A 17054-nucleotide genomic window follows, 5' to 3' on the forward strand; every position below is an offset into this window, starting at 1 on the left:
TAGGAAACTATTTTACTGGTCCAAGCAATTTACAATCTCAGGAGCATTTTCTGTATTAATAAATGTTCAAAAAAGTTACATATTTTTAAGAATGATTACAGAGAGACTCCTAGAACACAACTCCGTTTTCTTCAACACTTTCTGAACCCTAGTTTCAGTTATCAGATTTTTCTTATATTAACATTACAACATTAATAAAATGCATGGCCAATTGTTTTAGGATCACAACCACACAAATATTAGAAGGTTAAAACTGGCTATTGAAAACATCTCATTTTTCACACTACAATTATCATCCTTCATTTTAAAACTGTCTGCCACCACTAAGTGCAGACAAATATGAAATTAATCCTTAACATCCTTAACCATTTATGCAACTACTAATAAGGTAAAACTTACTACCTTTAAAATGACACATTAAAGAGAAAAAGCTCTTTTTCTGAGTTCGCTCTACATTAGCTTTAACATTTTGTGTATGACTGTACAAGTGACAGACAAAAGATTTCCTCAGAAAACAACAAAAGGCAGACAATAATGTTTCTGAAACAGATTTCTTATATTCATGAAAATTAATGAATTTATAGATCAGTAATGAGATGATAGATTATTTTAAAGAAAATTTTTCTATTCCTTTCATTTTACTGCCACCCGAAGTAGAGGTTTGCTCTAAGAATATTATGATTTGCTTTAACTATGCAAAAACTATGCAGTTAAAATATCAGTTCAGTCCTTGTGAACAAGTAATGCTTTCTACATCCGCTAGAAAGATAAATATATTAACAAAAGCTCAGACTTTGGAAAAGATCTGAAGAATTATATGGAAAAAACGTATGCTGTGCACACGGAGTGCATTCACTTTAACTTCTCATTCAGGAAAGCGTCCTTATTCAGTAAAATATTTAAGCACTTGCTTGACTTTAAACACATGTTTTGGGTCCGGTGAAGCAAATGAGATTTAATCACATTCCAAATAATGATGGATATAAAGCCAAAAGATATTAACATGAATGGTTTTTGGATCCAGGCTTTACATTTTTCAAGTCTTAAATATACACATACAGACATGTACATACACATATACATACTCCCCCACACAGACACATGCACAGAAATAATCTGTCCCTAAACTAAGCCAAAATACGAGAAACTAGAATTGAAAAGATTATGTGTTAAGAAACCAAAATTAAATTGAATTGATTTGAAATACAGTGGCCGCTTCATCTTGCTGGATCCTTAAAACTCAAGTTTATTTCCTCTAAAGTAAACAATTACAAAAGCCTAAGCATTTCCTGTCTACAATCTTACTTTCTATGCTCCTACCTCGAGTTTTGATCTTATAGAAAAGAAATGTTTTGGTTCTAACAAAAATCAGGTTTACAGAGCTTTTTTCTCACGTTCTGATGCCAGAACAAGAATCTACTCCTCTTCTGAAGAGATTAGTCTCTGGATAAGAAGTTGATGTTGGCACAAGCACGGACTTTGCATCACAGCTTGCGTTATGGGTATTTTTTACATGAGATACCAAAACACAAATTTATGGTTTAAAAGAGTATGATAAAGTGTTGCAACTAGTTTAATCACTAATTACTCAATCATTTATTAGGGTAATCAATCATTGTTTTTCTGATATGGAAAAATGGGGATTCCTCCTCTTTTTATACCTCAAATAAAGACGATTTTTAGAATCAATTGCTCAAAAGAATGAACCTTCATTGAAGCTGTGTAGCACAATAACATCCCTCTTTAGGAGTTCACTTAAATTGCATTTAATCTCTTTGTAAAGCTTAATAACTGAAGCTACAAGACTTTCCTCCTAAAACACTGTACTCTGGGATGCCAGGCTAGGTCTGACTAAGCATTTATAGATGGACTGCAACTGTGGCAGTAGTACAAGCATGAGATTTTGATTCTTATCTGTGGCAGAAGATCCCATGTCCAATAAGTAGGAAGTTCAGGATTCTTCTTTAAAAGTCTTTTTGTATCTTGTTTATGGTTGCTTTTGAGCTAGAATACAGTATCAGTCATGTTGTAAGAACAGCACAAGAATGAAACAGTTGAAAGTCATGAGGTCAAGTCTGATATTCTTTCTGTGCTTCCATCAGACAAAAGATGATCTTGTGTCACTAATCAGCCTCTAAAAGGAGCACAGATGAAAAGCTGATCCTGCAATCTATTCTAATTTCAGTAAGCTCTGCAACCCACATGATCTACTTCATTTTTTTCAATTCTCTCTCCCGTCCCACTGGGAAGGCAGGGAGCGAGCAAAGAAATGCGTTGTACTTAGCCACCTACTGGGTTAAACCACAACATTTACATTTTCATCATCATACAGACCCAAGTAAATCATTACTGTCTTATTTGCAAAGCTTCTAAGTTCTGAGAACAGTATAGCCTTTCAAGTTAGGAACTGAGCATACAGCAAAAACATAGCTGAAAGCTATCTAAAGGGCATCCTATGCAAAACACAGAGAAGATGCAAAGATGTCTATGCTACTAAATTCATATATTACATGCAACTATATATATATATATTATTATATATTTTTTTTATATTTATATATATATATTTTATATAAATAATCTTGGATTCAAAAGCTGTGCAATTCTCAGTGCTTGAAAATAGCAGTGCTACTCCATGGACTGAGATGGCTTCTGGGGATATGAAAGACTTCCTTGTTTTTACTACCTATGATAACTCTAATAAGCGAGATGTATCAGACTTTCACCTGTCAAGGATATTCTGTTAAGATCAATGTTACAAAACTCTTTTAGAAAGAAAAAAGGATTGTACATGAGACAAGAACAAAAAATAAGAGGAAAGTCAGCACTTCAGATAGAAATTAAAAATGTGGTTTCTGACTGCACAGTTATTTGAACATTTATATCAATGACTGATAAATTTTGCAATATAAAACCAAATACTGTTGGAATATTGGAGATTATTTTTATGACTGATGACTCCATCTCATTCGATATTGAATTTGATTTGTTTTATTTGATAGTTGCTTCTCTGCGTTTCTTATGGAAGCATGACCACACTAGTGCTTGAAATATGTTTTATTATTATTGAATAACACTAGTTACTCCTCCAACGTTTTACTACATTGGTATGAACTTAAGCATAAGGAGTCCAGGTTTCTCTTTTTTTTTTTTTTTGTTCCTCCTTAGAAAATGTGTTTCTCTATTAGGGAACACAGAACTTTCACCTAAATCTTCCATTTCTAACTCCTATCGCAAGTATTACCCAAATGGGGCAGCAGAGAAACTGTACAACATACAGCCCGTAGCCAGCTAAGATACTTAAACTGACAAGCACAAAGACTCCGAGAGCGTAAAGGAGGATTTCCACTTGAAGGATCAGTTATCATTCATCTCTTTCCCAGAAATATAACTTTATACTCTGTACAAGTAGAGGATTTTACAGCCTCCCCAATTAAAAATCTACTCTACTTTTCCACTATTCTACTATATCACATTTCTTTGATTTTTATTCTTCTTTTGAGGAGGGAGGGGTGCGGTGGTTAGGAGTGTTCAGATTACTCTACAGAATATGATTACTAAATGAATTCAAAATATTTTAAGGAAACGTGTCTGTACCATAAATATTCCTTTATGAGTTGCAGTCTTACTAAAAGTTTTTCAGAAAATATTTTCAGTATTCCCTAAATTGAAGTTTCAGGAACCTTTTTCTTATACTCTTCCATTTTTTATTTTGATACAGGGTAAAAGGACAGGCCAGCTTTGATTAGCTTAAAGATAGCTAAATGTTGTTTCCTATAACTAAATCTTGCCATCACAACCACATATGTTTAGACCCTTAAAAAAAAAAAACAAAAAACCACAACCAGTGCTAGGAACTGAATAAATACCATTCTACCTCTCCTCATCTCAGCTTGCACACCTCCTAACAAAAATCTCAGTTTATTAAGATCAGATTTTTTTCTACCTGTTTTGCCTTTCAAACTGGAATTTAACCTCAAAACAGTAAGATCCAAGCAAAATATCTATAATGGTATATAAGCTATCCCCTTACCCACACTCATAATGTTCTGCAGTAGTTTATGACATTTTATTTACATTGTTTTCATTTCAGCTCCACTACTCTCAGTGCATACTTCAGATTTGAAGAGCCAATAATTGTCCAAGTACAGGACATATTTAAAAAAATAAAATAAAATGAAAAAAGAATAAAGATAAGTGCAGCATCAGAATCTTTTATACATGATGACACCTAGATAAAAGAGGATTCTCTGTGCTTTGAATGCAGATCTATTGAGATCTGATGCTAATCATCCATGACTGGTGACCTTGACCAAAATATTATTAGTATTTCCCGCCCTCCCCAGTTTGGAAGCAGCTGATGGTAAAATACATTTCAACTCTTTTTGCTGTATTTACATGCGTGAAAGAACATGGAATATTTGAGCTTAGTGAGGGCAAGAACTTGAGCATATTGTGAATGCCTTGAAAATTGGGCACCCTGAGCCTACCAGTTGAGCAATTGTAAGGATTATTAAAAACCTGAACTCTCAATCTCTTAATTACTTGGCTCATTCCACTGTTTGGTAGGAGCCACAGATTCCTGAGAGAGAAAGAAATAGAAAGTGCTCAGACTTATAGGAAAGAAAATAATTCAACAACTGCATTTTACTTAAGTCAACGTCCCCAAGGTGTTTTAAATGAGGCTAGTCATTAAGGTCTTACAATTAAAGCCTTGCACAATTACAAAATAATTAGGGCCTGATCTTGTAATGTCTTTTCTCTGGAGAGCACACACATCAGATTCCCTTGGAATACGTGTACACTAGGCACGACCACAGGTAGCACTGATGTATCTGAGCCAGTGTAACACAAACTGGCTTCAGTACTGAGTAGCAATAACAGAGAAAAGCTCAGAAAAGGCTGCTATATTCACCAGTCTTCCTGAGCACATTTTTGCAGTCCACACTGCATTCTGCTGCTGCTACTCGGCTAGCAGAAGCCAGCCTAGATCATTTAAAATTGCAGTGGAACTCCACGTTACTTTGAAGAGTACATTTTGTAGTAACAAATCGAAGTCCCTAATTTGCCAGTTTCTCTAAGGATGCCAGATATAAGTTCCCATAGTACTAACAAACAAAAATATTTTAATAAAAAGAACTATGTCCAACTAATCCTTAGGGTTTAAATTAAAAAGCCAAACCAGGCTTAGGAAAGTATAACTCTATTATCTTTGGTAGTGGTTTTTCTCAGCTACAGTGAATGTTAAGACAGGGAAGAAATGTTTATTTTCTTCCATTTCTCTTCTAACATATTTTCTTTGTAAAAAAAAATAAAAATAAAAATCAATGTCTGTCTGTAGCTATGCAGTTGGATGTAAGGTATCATTTGAAAAGCTTCACTGGGCATTTAGTGCGTAATCCTTATTCTACACTACAGAAATGTCTGTGTGAAAACATAGTAGCAACCTGTGAAATAAAATGCATGGTCCCCTGGAATACTGAGGAAATTGACAATCCTGCTTATGGATTCCACACAGTGATATTAGACAGCAGATTTTATAACCAAGTAAAAACTAAAATATTAGAAACATCTCAATCACCATTTCTAAAAGGATATTAAGGATGGCTTATTTAACATTGATAATAATGTAGCTTTGAAGATACAAAATACTGTTCCTAACTACTGTTTTGAACCAACTTTTCTGCAACACTCTCCCCTAACAAAAGGGAATAACTACCAGAGATTCAAGCAATTCAAAATATATGCAAAGCAAAACTACATTTCACTGCCAAATGTTTTCCTCAAGAGGTGAATAGTATTTTCCATAAGTCTGTGGAAATGATTGAATTAAGTTTGGTAATGGAATACTCATAGCTATTTTCTATGTATGATTCAACATTTCATTTCTCTACTGAATTATATGGATTGCATTAATTACATAAAAGGGAAGCTCATATTTATTATTCAATGAAAAGATTAACAACCTAAAATACAGCATTTTATTACACTAAGGAATATTTATCTCAATGTTTAAAGCATGAAATTCGGTTATCTTAACCTACTTTTCATCCTGGAAAATTATTTATAATGTTACAGTTTAATTTCACGGAATTTCAATTACGTATAAAATATATCGAACACATTATGTATTAAATAGTGCTAAGTACACAGTGGATATATTGTAATTAAAATAACTTTATGAAAATTAGAGCTAAGCTCAGTATATGGACCAATGCAACAATCACCAGTTGGAGCACTACTAATGGGTTCAGGGGTAAAATATTTTTTCAAGTTGTTCTTTTCCCTGCAAGAAATTCTTCAGCAAATCCAGTTGGTATATTGCCTAGCATTTCACAAGTGAATCTCTCTTTTTCTTTGACTTTGTGGCTGTTATTACTTCCTACAAACGTAAGCTTTGCTACTGATATTCTCTATTCTGTTGTCCCACTGGAATACAGCGCTTATATGAGAATCATGCAAAAAGGTAGCTTTTCAGTTACTGTATGTTTATCTAACAGAGGCCTGTAAGTATCAAACTCAACTCCTGAATTTGGCCCAGTGTATTAAGAGAAAAGAGCTATAATATCAAATGCTCTTGGTGGATGTGCGTCATTGTTGGAAAAAAAAAAAAGCACTGAGCTTTCACATTCAACTCAGTTTAGCACTGTATACACACACAGAAATCATGTGATTTCTGCAGTAGATACATGGATGTTCACAATGAAGCCTGCAGCTAACAACTGCCTGGCTTACACTAGTAAAAAAATTGAAGCCTTCTGATTGCTTCTCCCCAAAAAAGGCATTTTAAAAATTATTAGTTCTGACTGGCTGGAAGGAATGAGCAGTCCAGATAATATCAATGCTGGTGTTAATAATCTGAGGAAAAATGACTTCAGCAGTAAGTGATGTTATAAACTGGCAAATTCTTGAACTAGCTGAACAACATCCACTCAGATTTTCCATGATTTGCTTCAACCAGATGCTCCCCATCCTGACTGCAGCCAAGTCACTGCATGGCTGGACAATGATGCTTAGCGTTATCATCACCAGTGTCACTCCTGTTGTTGACATTAAAATGCAACCTTCACTTTCTATTAGGAAATATATCTTCATTAAAGCAGAGAGCAGGAGAGAACTCTCTCTTCTCCAGTATTCTTAAAAACGCAGTCACTGGGGGAGAACAGATTGAGAAGACAATCTGGAGGTTGGGCAGTCCTGAGCGTCTACATGATAATAGTGTCCTAAAGAGATCTGCCCTTTCTTCCCATCACACAATCCACGTGGATTTTACTTCTGAGTGGCCTCCTTCATAATCCCTAGCAAATCAGAACAAACTGGTATCTGTAGAATTGGAGTTATGTGTATGATGGCATACATCAGTACAGAGGTATGAAGTTAGTTAAATGAACCATTTCTTCCTCACAGGGGAAAAAAGAGACCTGAAAGAATAGAGACGTGTTAAAGGAACTTTACAAGATGTTACAAGATGTTAGGGGCAAGTAATTAGTTCTGCTTTTTCTTTCTTTGGCTCCTTATACAATTGTGTTTACTTAAAAGTACATCTTCTTCTGGGAAGAAGTGCTAATATTGGCTCTAATTAACCTTGTCATCTTCTGCCTGATGTAACATCATTGAAGTCAATAAGAAACTTTAGGGCTTCATTCCTGGCCCCATTTGAGAACTCCATCCTGCACTGTATACTACTCAAATATTCTTTCTCCATTCATTCTTTTACGTAAGATTAATCTGAACAACACACCTAATTAGCTAATCTCTTTTGAAATTAATATATTATTTATTAACAAGAATAAATTTATGACATGCTCTGAAGGTTAAAAAGAAGTGTATGGCAAGATTATGTCAGAGTTCATTGACGATAAAGCTAATGAGCGTTAGCATTTAAGTTTTACTGTTTGTAATAGATTCTACTCATTGGGCACACCTATGTATACAGGCATCATATTAATTTATAAAAAGTGAACAGTATCGAAATAGAAATATCAAGAGCAGCACTCCTCTGGTCCAGTTTTCTCCATGAAATATGGAACAGCTGAAGTCTTCAAGCAATTCCTCAAATTTATGTGCTGAAAGCTATTCAAATATAAAATAAGCACTAACAAACAGGCAACCTTGTCAGTTGCAATGTTAATAAATCAAATTCATCAAGCTAAGTTAGCTATATTTTCAGTACAAGTGGATATATCATAAGAGCCTGATAATGATACAACTACCAGAAAAAACAAATGCACATTCTCTGACCTTGACAATAATTCACCAACAGCTTGCCTCACAATTTTCCTAATGTTGAGCCACTCTTCAGAGGCTATCTAAAAAGCATTTGTATTTTTGTGGATGGAATTTCATCTGTCTCACCATCACACTATTAGGAATCTTAGAGCACTACTAGAACAAATTATAAAAAACAATAAATTTCAGGATAATAATCTATGAAACTAATCAGGGGAAATTTGTGGGATGGGGGCAGGAGACACTATATCTTTTTGTTGTGTTTTGTTTTTCCTTTGGGTAGAGTGGCCAGAGGACTAACCGAATGGCCTTCACAGCATTTCTCATTGCTCTAAGACAACCAAAGCTGAATTTCCTTTACTGATTTGTTATTCCTTAAAATGGATAACAAGTAAGATTGCAGCTGAGTTTGCAAAGAAGAGACACCATGCCAGTAGTGACTTCAATGACAAGAAAGCAAGGGAACATGTTTCCTTTTAGACCAGTGGAACAATGGTATGTGATCTCTTTTGCTGTATTGTGGGGCAAGTTACAGAAGTAAAAATAACTATCTAAGTTAGAGGAGAGTGTTTAGCTGGCTCAAGAACAAACTTGGTTACAATCTGGCCAAGAAAAGATAGGCTTAGAACTAGAAACAGCATTCCTGTCTTTGGAAAAGTACAACTCTTGAACCTAAGAAGTAATAAGATGGAATCTGATAACTTCATGGAAAGGATTACTTGACACAGGCAAGATATTGCATCTGATATTTCTGGAGGTCCTTACTTAGCTTTTCAAGTTAGTGAGGTTCAAAGATGGGTTGAGAGAAAGAGCATGCAAAGATGCTGCTTTATTACAGCCAATTAAATACAAATAAATACTCCTTTGTTTTCAAAAATATTTTATCCCCTGGTGATTTCCCTCCTTTCTTGCTAAAGGTTTAAAAGTTTAAAAGGTCCAGAAGCTAGCAGTCAGGCCTTCCACACCACAAAGAACTATCACTTCCACCACTATTTATTGTGGTTGCTCAGTGCTTATTCGCCTGCCCGCAAACCTCTGTTGCCAAGACATATTTATAGCAACGAACTTTGAAACCGAACTGTTCCCCAAATCTGTATTCAGTGCCACATAATGAACCAAAAGAATAACATGCAAGTAATCAATATGATTTACCAAACCACCTGTGGGGCACAGGTCACAGGTTAGGAAACAGTGGGTACAAGGCAAGATCCTGAAAGCCTGCCATGGGATGGCTCAGTGTAGAGTACAGATCTGTATCTCATCTTCTCTTATCTCCCTCCACCCACAAAGCAGAACTCTGTTGAGACTGTGAAAGGCAGTAAAATGTGATATACTGTTACCAGACAAGCCTATCAAGGGAGAATGGGGTAAGATTATCAGCATCATTATCTCACCCAAATCACCTACACTAATGGTATCTGATGTTAAAAGTAACATTTAACTATTAGTAAATAATATTCATTACAATTTCTTTCACAGAGCTAGAAAAGTGAAAAAATGAATTCTTTTGCACTTGAAGAAGCCATGCACAGTACATAAAAAAGAGGTTTTTTAAAATGTGAAGTTGTCTTTCTATAGAAAGTTAACTTTGCAAAGGCCCTGTCTCTGCCCTGTCTGGAAATAGATCAACACATGCAACCAACTTCAGGGGTAAAAAATGCAATTACAAGGAGGACTTGACTCACTTTACTATGATTTTTCCTCTGTCTAGAAATCAAAAAACAGTGGGAGATAGGGAAGAAAATACACTTATCTAATTTTAAGATTTTAAAAAAAGTTAAGGAGTATTGCTTTTCCAGGGATGGCTAGATTTTCTATATTTTTAATATACTTTTCAGCAAATGGATTTTTCTCTTGCAAAGTGCTATGTGTGTAGGAGTCAGCTCACGTAGAAAGTGGTTCCCTGATCAAAACAGATGGCATGCTGGCAGGGTAAGTTTTAAATGGCAGAGTGTTGATGTTGAAAGATTTCAACAGCAGCTTCCATGACAGGGACAGAGGCATAAATGACAAATAGAGAATACAAAGACATTTCAATAACTTAGCAGCATATCACTTTTTAAGTTAATATTTCTGCCTTAGTCCTCAAGATGTTAAAGGGAATCCTCCTAGGTGTGGGAACAAGATCACATTATAGCTCAGGAAATCTCAAAAAACTAATGAGAGTAATATTTTTAGGACAAAGAATACGAAAACAGGTTTTACTAGCATGGGAAGGAACAGCCTGGCTATTGGAAAGCTTTTTTGCAAAGCTCTCAGTGAAACAGTGACCAAGTAATTCTTCTGACTTACTGCCCTCATCAAGTACTCCTGGAAAAAGATTTGTATTAGACTCCTTGACCTTTTGTCAAAATGCTTTTTATTTACCCTCTGCTAATCTGATAGGTATGGTAAAGCACATTATTCAAATTGAAGAATACAGCTTTCCCCCCCAGAATGTAAATAACATTTTTCATATTTTCCAAATTTAGAAAAACATGTCACCAATTAAAATATTTTAAATATTCAGATTTGATTATCTTATCTTTTCTCATCTTCCTTATTTTTGTATGTCAATATTGCTTTTAAGATATTTCGCTTATTATTGTTCATTTTTTACAAATTTCTTAGCAGTACACTGATGTTTTTGCCCTTCTTCCAAATTCAATTCTGCATCCAGATGGCTGTGAAGTATGACATTTTTTTAAGACAAAAACAGAGCAATTGAGCTTTGATTCACCTCCTTGCTGCAGAGAAGGATGTACATGGCAGAATGATGAGGATACTTGGTCGAAACTTTGTAAAGCAACAGGTTATCAAAAGGACATAAAGAATTCATTTTTCCTCTGCAATGGGTAAGTGGTGCATATATCAGCTCCCTGATGAAAAGAATTAAAATTTGCCTTGGCTATACATCAAGTATTTTATAAAAATATTTATCTTAAAATAATCATGGTGGGAACCTATGAATAATCCTGACATAAACAGAAATATGAAGTAACTCCTTTAACTTATTTAGAGATGTATTTTGGTGGGAAGAAGGAGAAAGACATGGTAGTTGTTAAATTTGACATCTTTGCCGTAATTGTTATATCTGGCAATGCTTGTGGCCAAAAATGTACAGTGAGCAGATTTTGTGCAGTCTCTGAGGAACTATTTTTATGTTTCTGATAGATTATAGATGGCTTTTTTACAGCCTGTGCTTCATTGTGAATTACACCAAAGTAAAAAAAGTTATATTAACTTTTGTTTTCTTTATGCTCTATCAAGTTCTATGGAAATAATGTCATGTCTGTATAACTCCAGCATGAACCAAAGTAGGTTAGATTGAAACAGACAATCAAGGCAAAAGTAGATAAATAAATAAAGAGAGGCTGCATCCCTCTTTGTAAGACAATATTCATTGCAATTTTACAGAACTAGGCTCCAGAAATTCAGTCACACCCATGCATCAATAGCACTTTGCCACCTACCATCATGTGGGAAAATATAGAGGGGTGGATGGGTCTCACCCAACCAACTAGAATGATAGAAACCAAAGTGTGACAAGGAAAAAAGGGGGGGAAAAGGGGGAAAGATGAGGGGAAAGGAGGGGAAAAGGAAGGGGAAAGCTTTGCAGATGTCTTCTAGTAGCATGGAATGCAATGGAAAGATTTATGATGCGGTTTATTTTTTATTTATTTTCATTTCTACACCAAATAAAAGTTTTGCTTTATTTAAGAAAAAGGTAATTACTGACTACTCTGGATGTACTACTGCTAAGTGTCTTAAGGAAAGGCAAAGTACATTCTGTGCAGAAGCTCAAGAGAGGGAGGGAGAAATCCAAGTCAAAAAAAGAGCATTTGCCACAAGTTACTGCAATTTACGGCACAGTAATACAGTTTGGCAAGGTTCCAGAATATTATGAATTCCCCTTCAAAATCTGTGTCCATCAGTGTTCCAGTATTCTTCAGGTTTGCTGTTCACTGTCTTCAGACCATCCACTACTATGAAAAGCTTAGTGACTTCATTGATCTTTCTAGCCTCTCCTATCTACTGCAAAGCAGCTGAGAGAAGTGAGACTGACAGTACTGAATTTGATCATCTTAAGTGCAATAAATCATGAACACAGCCCACTGTCTTTTAGGGAACAATATCAGAGATCCTCTTATTTGCCTTCAGGTCTTTGAGACTTCAATGGTATTTTCAGGCTTTTCTCTGCAGAACCAAAAAAGCTTGAAACATAGGTTTAAGTAAGCAAACAAGCCAATCAAACAGAAACCTTGATTTAGTTGCTCTACTTTAACAAATGTAGAAATCTGGGCATCACAAGCCTTCCACTTCTCTGAGAGAGAATGAAAAATTAAAAAAAAGCAGCTGAGAGCTAACAGTAGGGAACAGCTGAAACAGCCAGTGTGGGAAAAAGGGAGGGATGCAAGAAAGGAAGCACGAAGCTGCAAAAGCCCCCAAACAAAGCACAAAACACAGCCCCAGTATTTGTTCCTAACATCTATATCTGATCTGGAAAGGTCTGACAGAATAATTCTACAACAATTTTAGGAGACCTAATAGTCCAGGACATTAACAGAATAATATCCAGTTCCCCAGTATTAAGGAATAACGTCAGGAAAAGCACACTATCTCATTAACAGAACAGTTGTTTTTGCTTCTGACATCAACATGTAGAGAAAGCTGATGGCTGTTTTAAATTGTGTGGCATCATTTTCCTTACAGCTAGCCCTAGATCAGAACTCACACGGGTCAAGAGGAAAGCACGCTGAGTTCATAGAATCTTAGAATCGCAAGGTTGGGCACAACCTGCAAGATCATCTAGTCCAACCTCCCAATACCATTGCTACTACAAGCACTAAATCATATCTTGTAGCTCCTCATCCAGATGCCTCTTGAATACTGCCAGGGACAGCGACTCCACCACCTCCCTGGGCAGCCATTCCAGTGTCTGACCACTCTCCGAGAGAAATAAGTTCTTCTTTATGTCTAACCTAAACCTCCTCTGGTATAACTTGCAGCTATTTCCTCATGTCCTGTTTGTCATCTGGGAGAAGAGGCCAAACCCTTCCTTATCACAGCCTCCCTTCAGGAAGTTGTAGAGGGCATTAAGGTCTTCTCTGAGCCTCCTCTTCTCCAGACTAAAAATCCCAGCTCTCTCAGCCACTTCCCATAAGATGTGTGCTCCAGACCCCTCACCAATTTCGTTGCCCTTCTCTGGACACATTCCAGGGCCTCAATGTAGTGACGGGTCCAAAATTGAACACAGTACTCAAGATGCGGCCTCACCAGTGCTGAGAACAGTGGGATGATTACCTTCCCGCTCTTGCTGGCCACTGGCCACACTATTTCTAATGCAGATCAGGATGCCGTTGGCCCTCTCGGCCACCTGGGCACACTGTCAGCTCATGTTCAGCCAAGCATCAACCGACACCCCCAGGTTCCTTTCCTCTTCACATTTATCCAGCCACTCACCCCCAAGCCTATAGTGCTGCATGGGGTTATTGTGGCCAAAGTGCAGGACCTGCGCTTGGCCTTGTTGAACCTCATCCCATTCACCTCAGCCCAGCGATCCAGCTTATCTAGATCCCTCTGAAGGGCCTTTCTACCCTCATGCAGATCGACACTACCTCCCAACTTGGTGTCATTAGTTACTTTACTTTCAACTAGAGCTACCATACTTGACCAACTTGCTGCTACAGAGCCTTTTCAACCATCATAAACAGCTCAGAAAAATGAGTCACTGCATTCATTTTAGTGGCATACCCCTGCTTGTTTGCTTGTTGTACCCTTATCCAAATACTCTATTCACTGAACTCCAAAATTGTAATTAGCAGAACTCTGCTGATTTTGTAAGAAAACCAGAAAACTGGAATAGGAAAATAAGAGGTGTTCAAACTCTGACAAAGGCGAGGAAAGCCATCATCATGAAGCAAGCGTATAGTCAATCTATTCAGCAATGAATATTCTCCTAATAATTTAATATTATAGCATTCTGATAAACTAATTATACAGAAGAGATACAACAACAAAGTAATATTAACATGAAGGGGGTGTGTAGAAGACAGAAAAGGAATCCTAACCAACACTTAGAGTAGAGAAGTGCACAGAGAGAACCTGCCAACCTGGGAGGTGGAAATAGAATACATGCAAGGACGTTTGTGAGAAAGTCAATGTACAAGGACAATCAAAGAAATAAACCCACTTATAAATATGCTCCTTCATAATAACTTTTACATCTTCACAAGAGACTGAGCAATTTTTTGATTATCTCAAGACTTGAGCCATTTCTAGACTGAGATTCTATCACACTGCAGAGTAACTTGATCCCTACCTCCACAGTAGTGTATAGGAGACAGCTACCATATCAAATGAATTTTTTAAATGAGTCAGCTACCATGCAACAATGGGATAAAAAGTTTTTGAAAGAGACCAAGGCCCGGAATTTTTCTTATGTTGAATTAAAGAAAAAAGAGGAATAACTGCTGAATCTTCATCAAGAGAACTTTGATTTTCACCTCCAAGGAGAATATGTGATGTAAAAGATAAGGGTGCCATAACTCAAAAATGAAATATTGCACCTGCAACTTACTTCACCAGAAAAGGCCACAAACATACCTTTCCCTTTACCCTTTAACACATCAGAAAAAGGACTAAAATCAGAGAGCAGCTCAGTTAACAGACTTAAACATAACTAATAATCCAATTAGCCACAAAAAATAGTTTTTGTAGGATATGTAATTGCATGCTACAGAACAGAAATACCTAGACTGTACACATATAAAAGATGACCTCGTTTCTACATCAAGGTTATTTATGATACTCATTCAACTGCAACAACTACTTTACAAAGAGATGCAAACACTGTTGCTCTGACAATCCTGCAGCATGCTTTGCACTACTAGTGGTAACTGGAGATGGGTATATTTAGCATTTCAACAATTAACTCTCCCAACAGCAGTCTTGTACTTTGTCTTAACTGAGGCTTCCACTGGTAAACTTATACTAATAACCTGAAAATTCTAAGACTCACTATGATGTTCCTGTTCCCATTTGTCTACCATTGTAATCTATTTTCAAAATGAAGGATAGTGAATAGCTTAATCTACTATGAAATTTAAATTCAAAAATAATTTGATATTCTACAAATCTTGAAAAGTTCTTGTAATCCATTTAAAAAAAAATCAGCTTTATAACATAAACACTGAAATATTTCACAAGTTTCAGTGGGCATACAATACATATATACAATTTGTACATTCAATTCAACATACGTTGTCTACTGGACCAGTAGCCTGTTACAAAGAAGTCATGTTCAGGACATACAAGTACTTAACAGTGCATAACAAGTACTTATAAGTAACATAATACGTAGCTCAGATTATAAACACAATATCTGAATAGAACATCCATAAAAAATCTCATGATACACACACAAAACTTAGAGCATGAAAAGTTAGCTGAGGCATGTGGAAAGAAGGATTGAAATTATAATTAATTTTAAATATATGACACTACTGGTGGACTAGATTCCTGCAGGAATTTAATTTTAAAACTTAACTACTGCATGCTGATTACAATAGAGCTCCAAGGCCAACAGACTTCTAGTACTGTTTTTAAATTAATGCAGATCTTTAATACAAACCCAGCTCAGGTAGGAAGAAGTACACAGAAGACATTTACAACAACTTAGTGATTGAAAGTTACTCGTAATGAACTCCTATTTTAAGTCTGCAAAATGCTTCTGAACTACTATCCCCAAAAAGTTTGGAACAAGAAGCAGTGTACAACCCAATTTGGGAAATTTACAGCAGAAATGGATAACAGAATGATTTTGTCACTCATGCTGACATAACCACAGAACTGAAATACTCTATCCAGATTGTCACAATCACCTACTTGTGCCTATGCTATCATGAAGGACCTGAAGTGTAAATTTTTCTAACTGCCAGTACCACGGTGCCAGAATTCCACTGCTTAATAATGACCTCACATCAGTAACAACAAAAAAGTCCATGAGACAAGCTTTCTACAGCACAGCATACAGATTGTTAAATACACTATTCAACAGGTAGACCAGATCTATCTGTTGAGTGAAAGTAAAGTGAAGACAGAGAACATCATCATAACTTAGGGTAGGATGGGGATGATAAGAGACATTTTTCTGGATACTTTCTCTCTTCCCATCAGGAATAGAGAATAGGATAGCAAACAAGAAGGAGAACAAATACTCAGGTTGCCAAGGGATGGGTTTGTTTTTAACCTCAGGCACCGCAGAGTCTAATCTACTAAACTTTGTGGCAAGATTGTCATTGACAAGATGAGTGAGCACTAAAATCTCAACAGAACAAAAGCAGAAAAAATCCAATTCTTTGTTATCTAGGGTAGGCATCAAGATCTCTAATGTCTGCATATAAAAATATATCTATTTTCTTATCATCAGGAGCTATGTATGTAGATATAGGTATATCCTATTTGTATGAAAAATCAAAGGCACAGAAGCATCAAGTGAGAAAGCCAAATCTGAGAAAAAAAAAAAATGTAAACAGCGACAAAAAGATCAAGTGAAATAGAAAAGGTGATGTAACTTCACTGTGAATGCTGATAACCCAGCATGTTAAATTTGAAGGTGGTTTCAGAAAGAAAAAAAGGTATAGTGAAACTGAAAGATACATACAGAATCTTGCCATAGTATTCTTTAGTCTTAAGAGCAATTTTTTGGAAGACTGTTGAAGACAGGAATTGCCAAGACAGGTACAAGCAATGAACATGGTATGAGTGAGAATGAGTGAGAATGAAATCAGACTGCCTTCCTGTCATGGTAATCTGAAGAAAAAGAAAAAAAAAAAAGAAAAAAA

The 17054-nt window shown here is 36.0% G+C and overlaps 1 protein-coding gene across 1 annotated transcript in view; it reads right to left on the reverse strand.

Moving 5' to 3' along the window:
- The window catches only part of IQCM (IQ motif containing M), a 77145-nt gene that overhangs the window by 59241 nt on the left and 850 nt on the right, over positions 1–17054 (reverse strand). The gene's annotated exons all lie outside the window — the stretch shown is intronic.

The sequence above is a fragment of the Meleagris gallopavo genome, chromosome 4 (assembly GCF_000146605.3).
Source record: "Meleagris gallopavo isolate NT-WF06-2002-E0010 breed Aviagen turkey brand Nicholas breeding stock chromosome 4, Turkey_5.1, whole genome shotgun sequence".
NCBI lineage: Eukaryota > Metazoa > Chordata > Aves > Galliformes > Phasianidae > Meleagris > Meleagris gallopavo.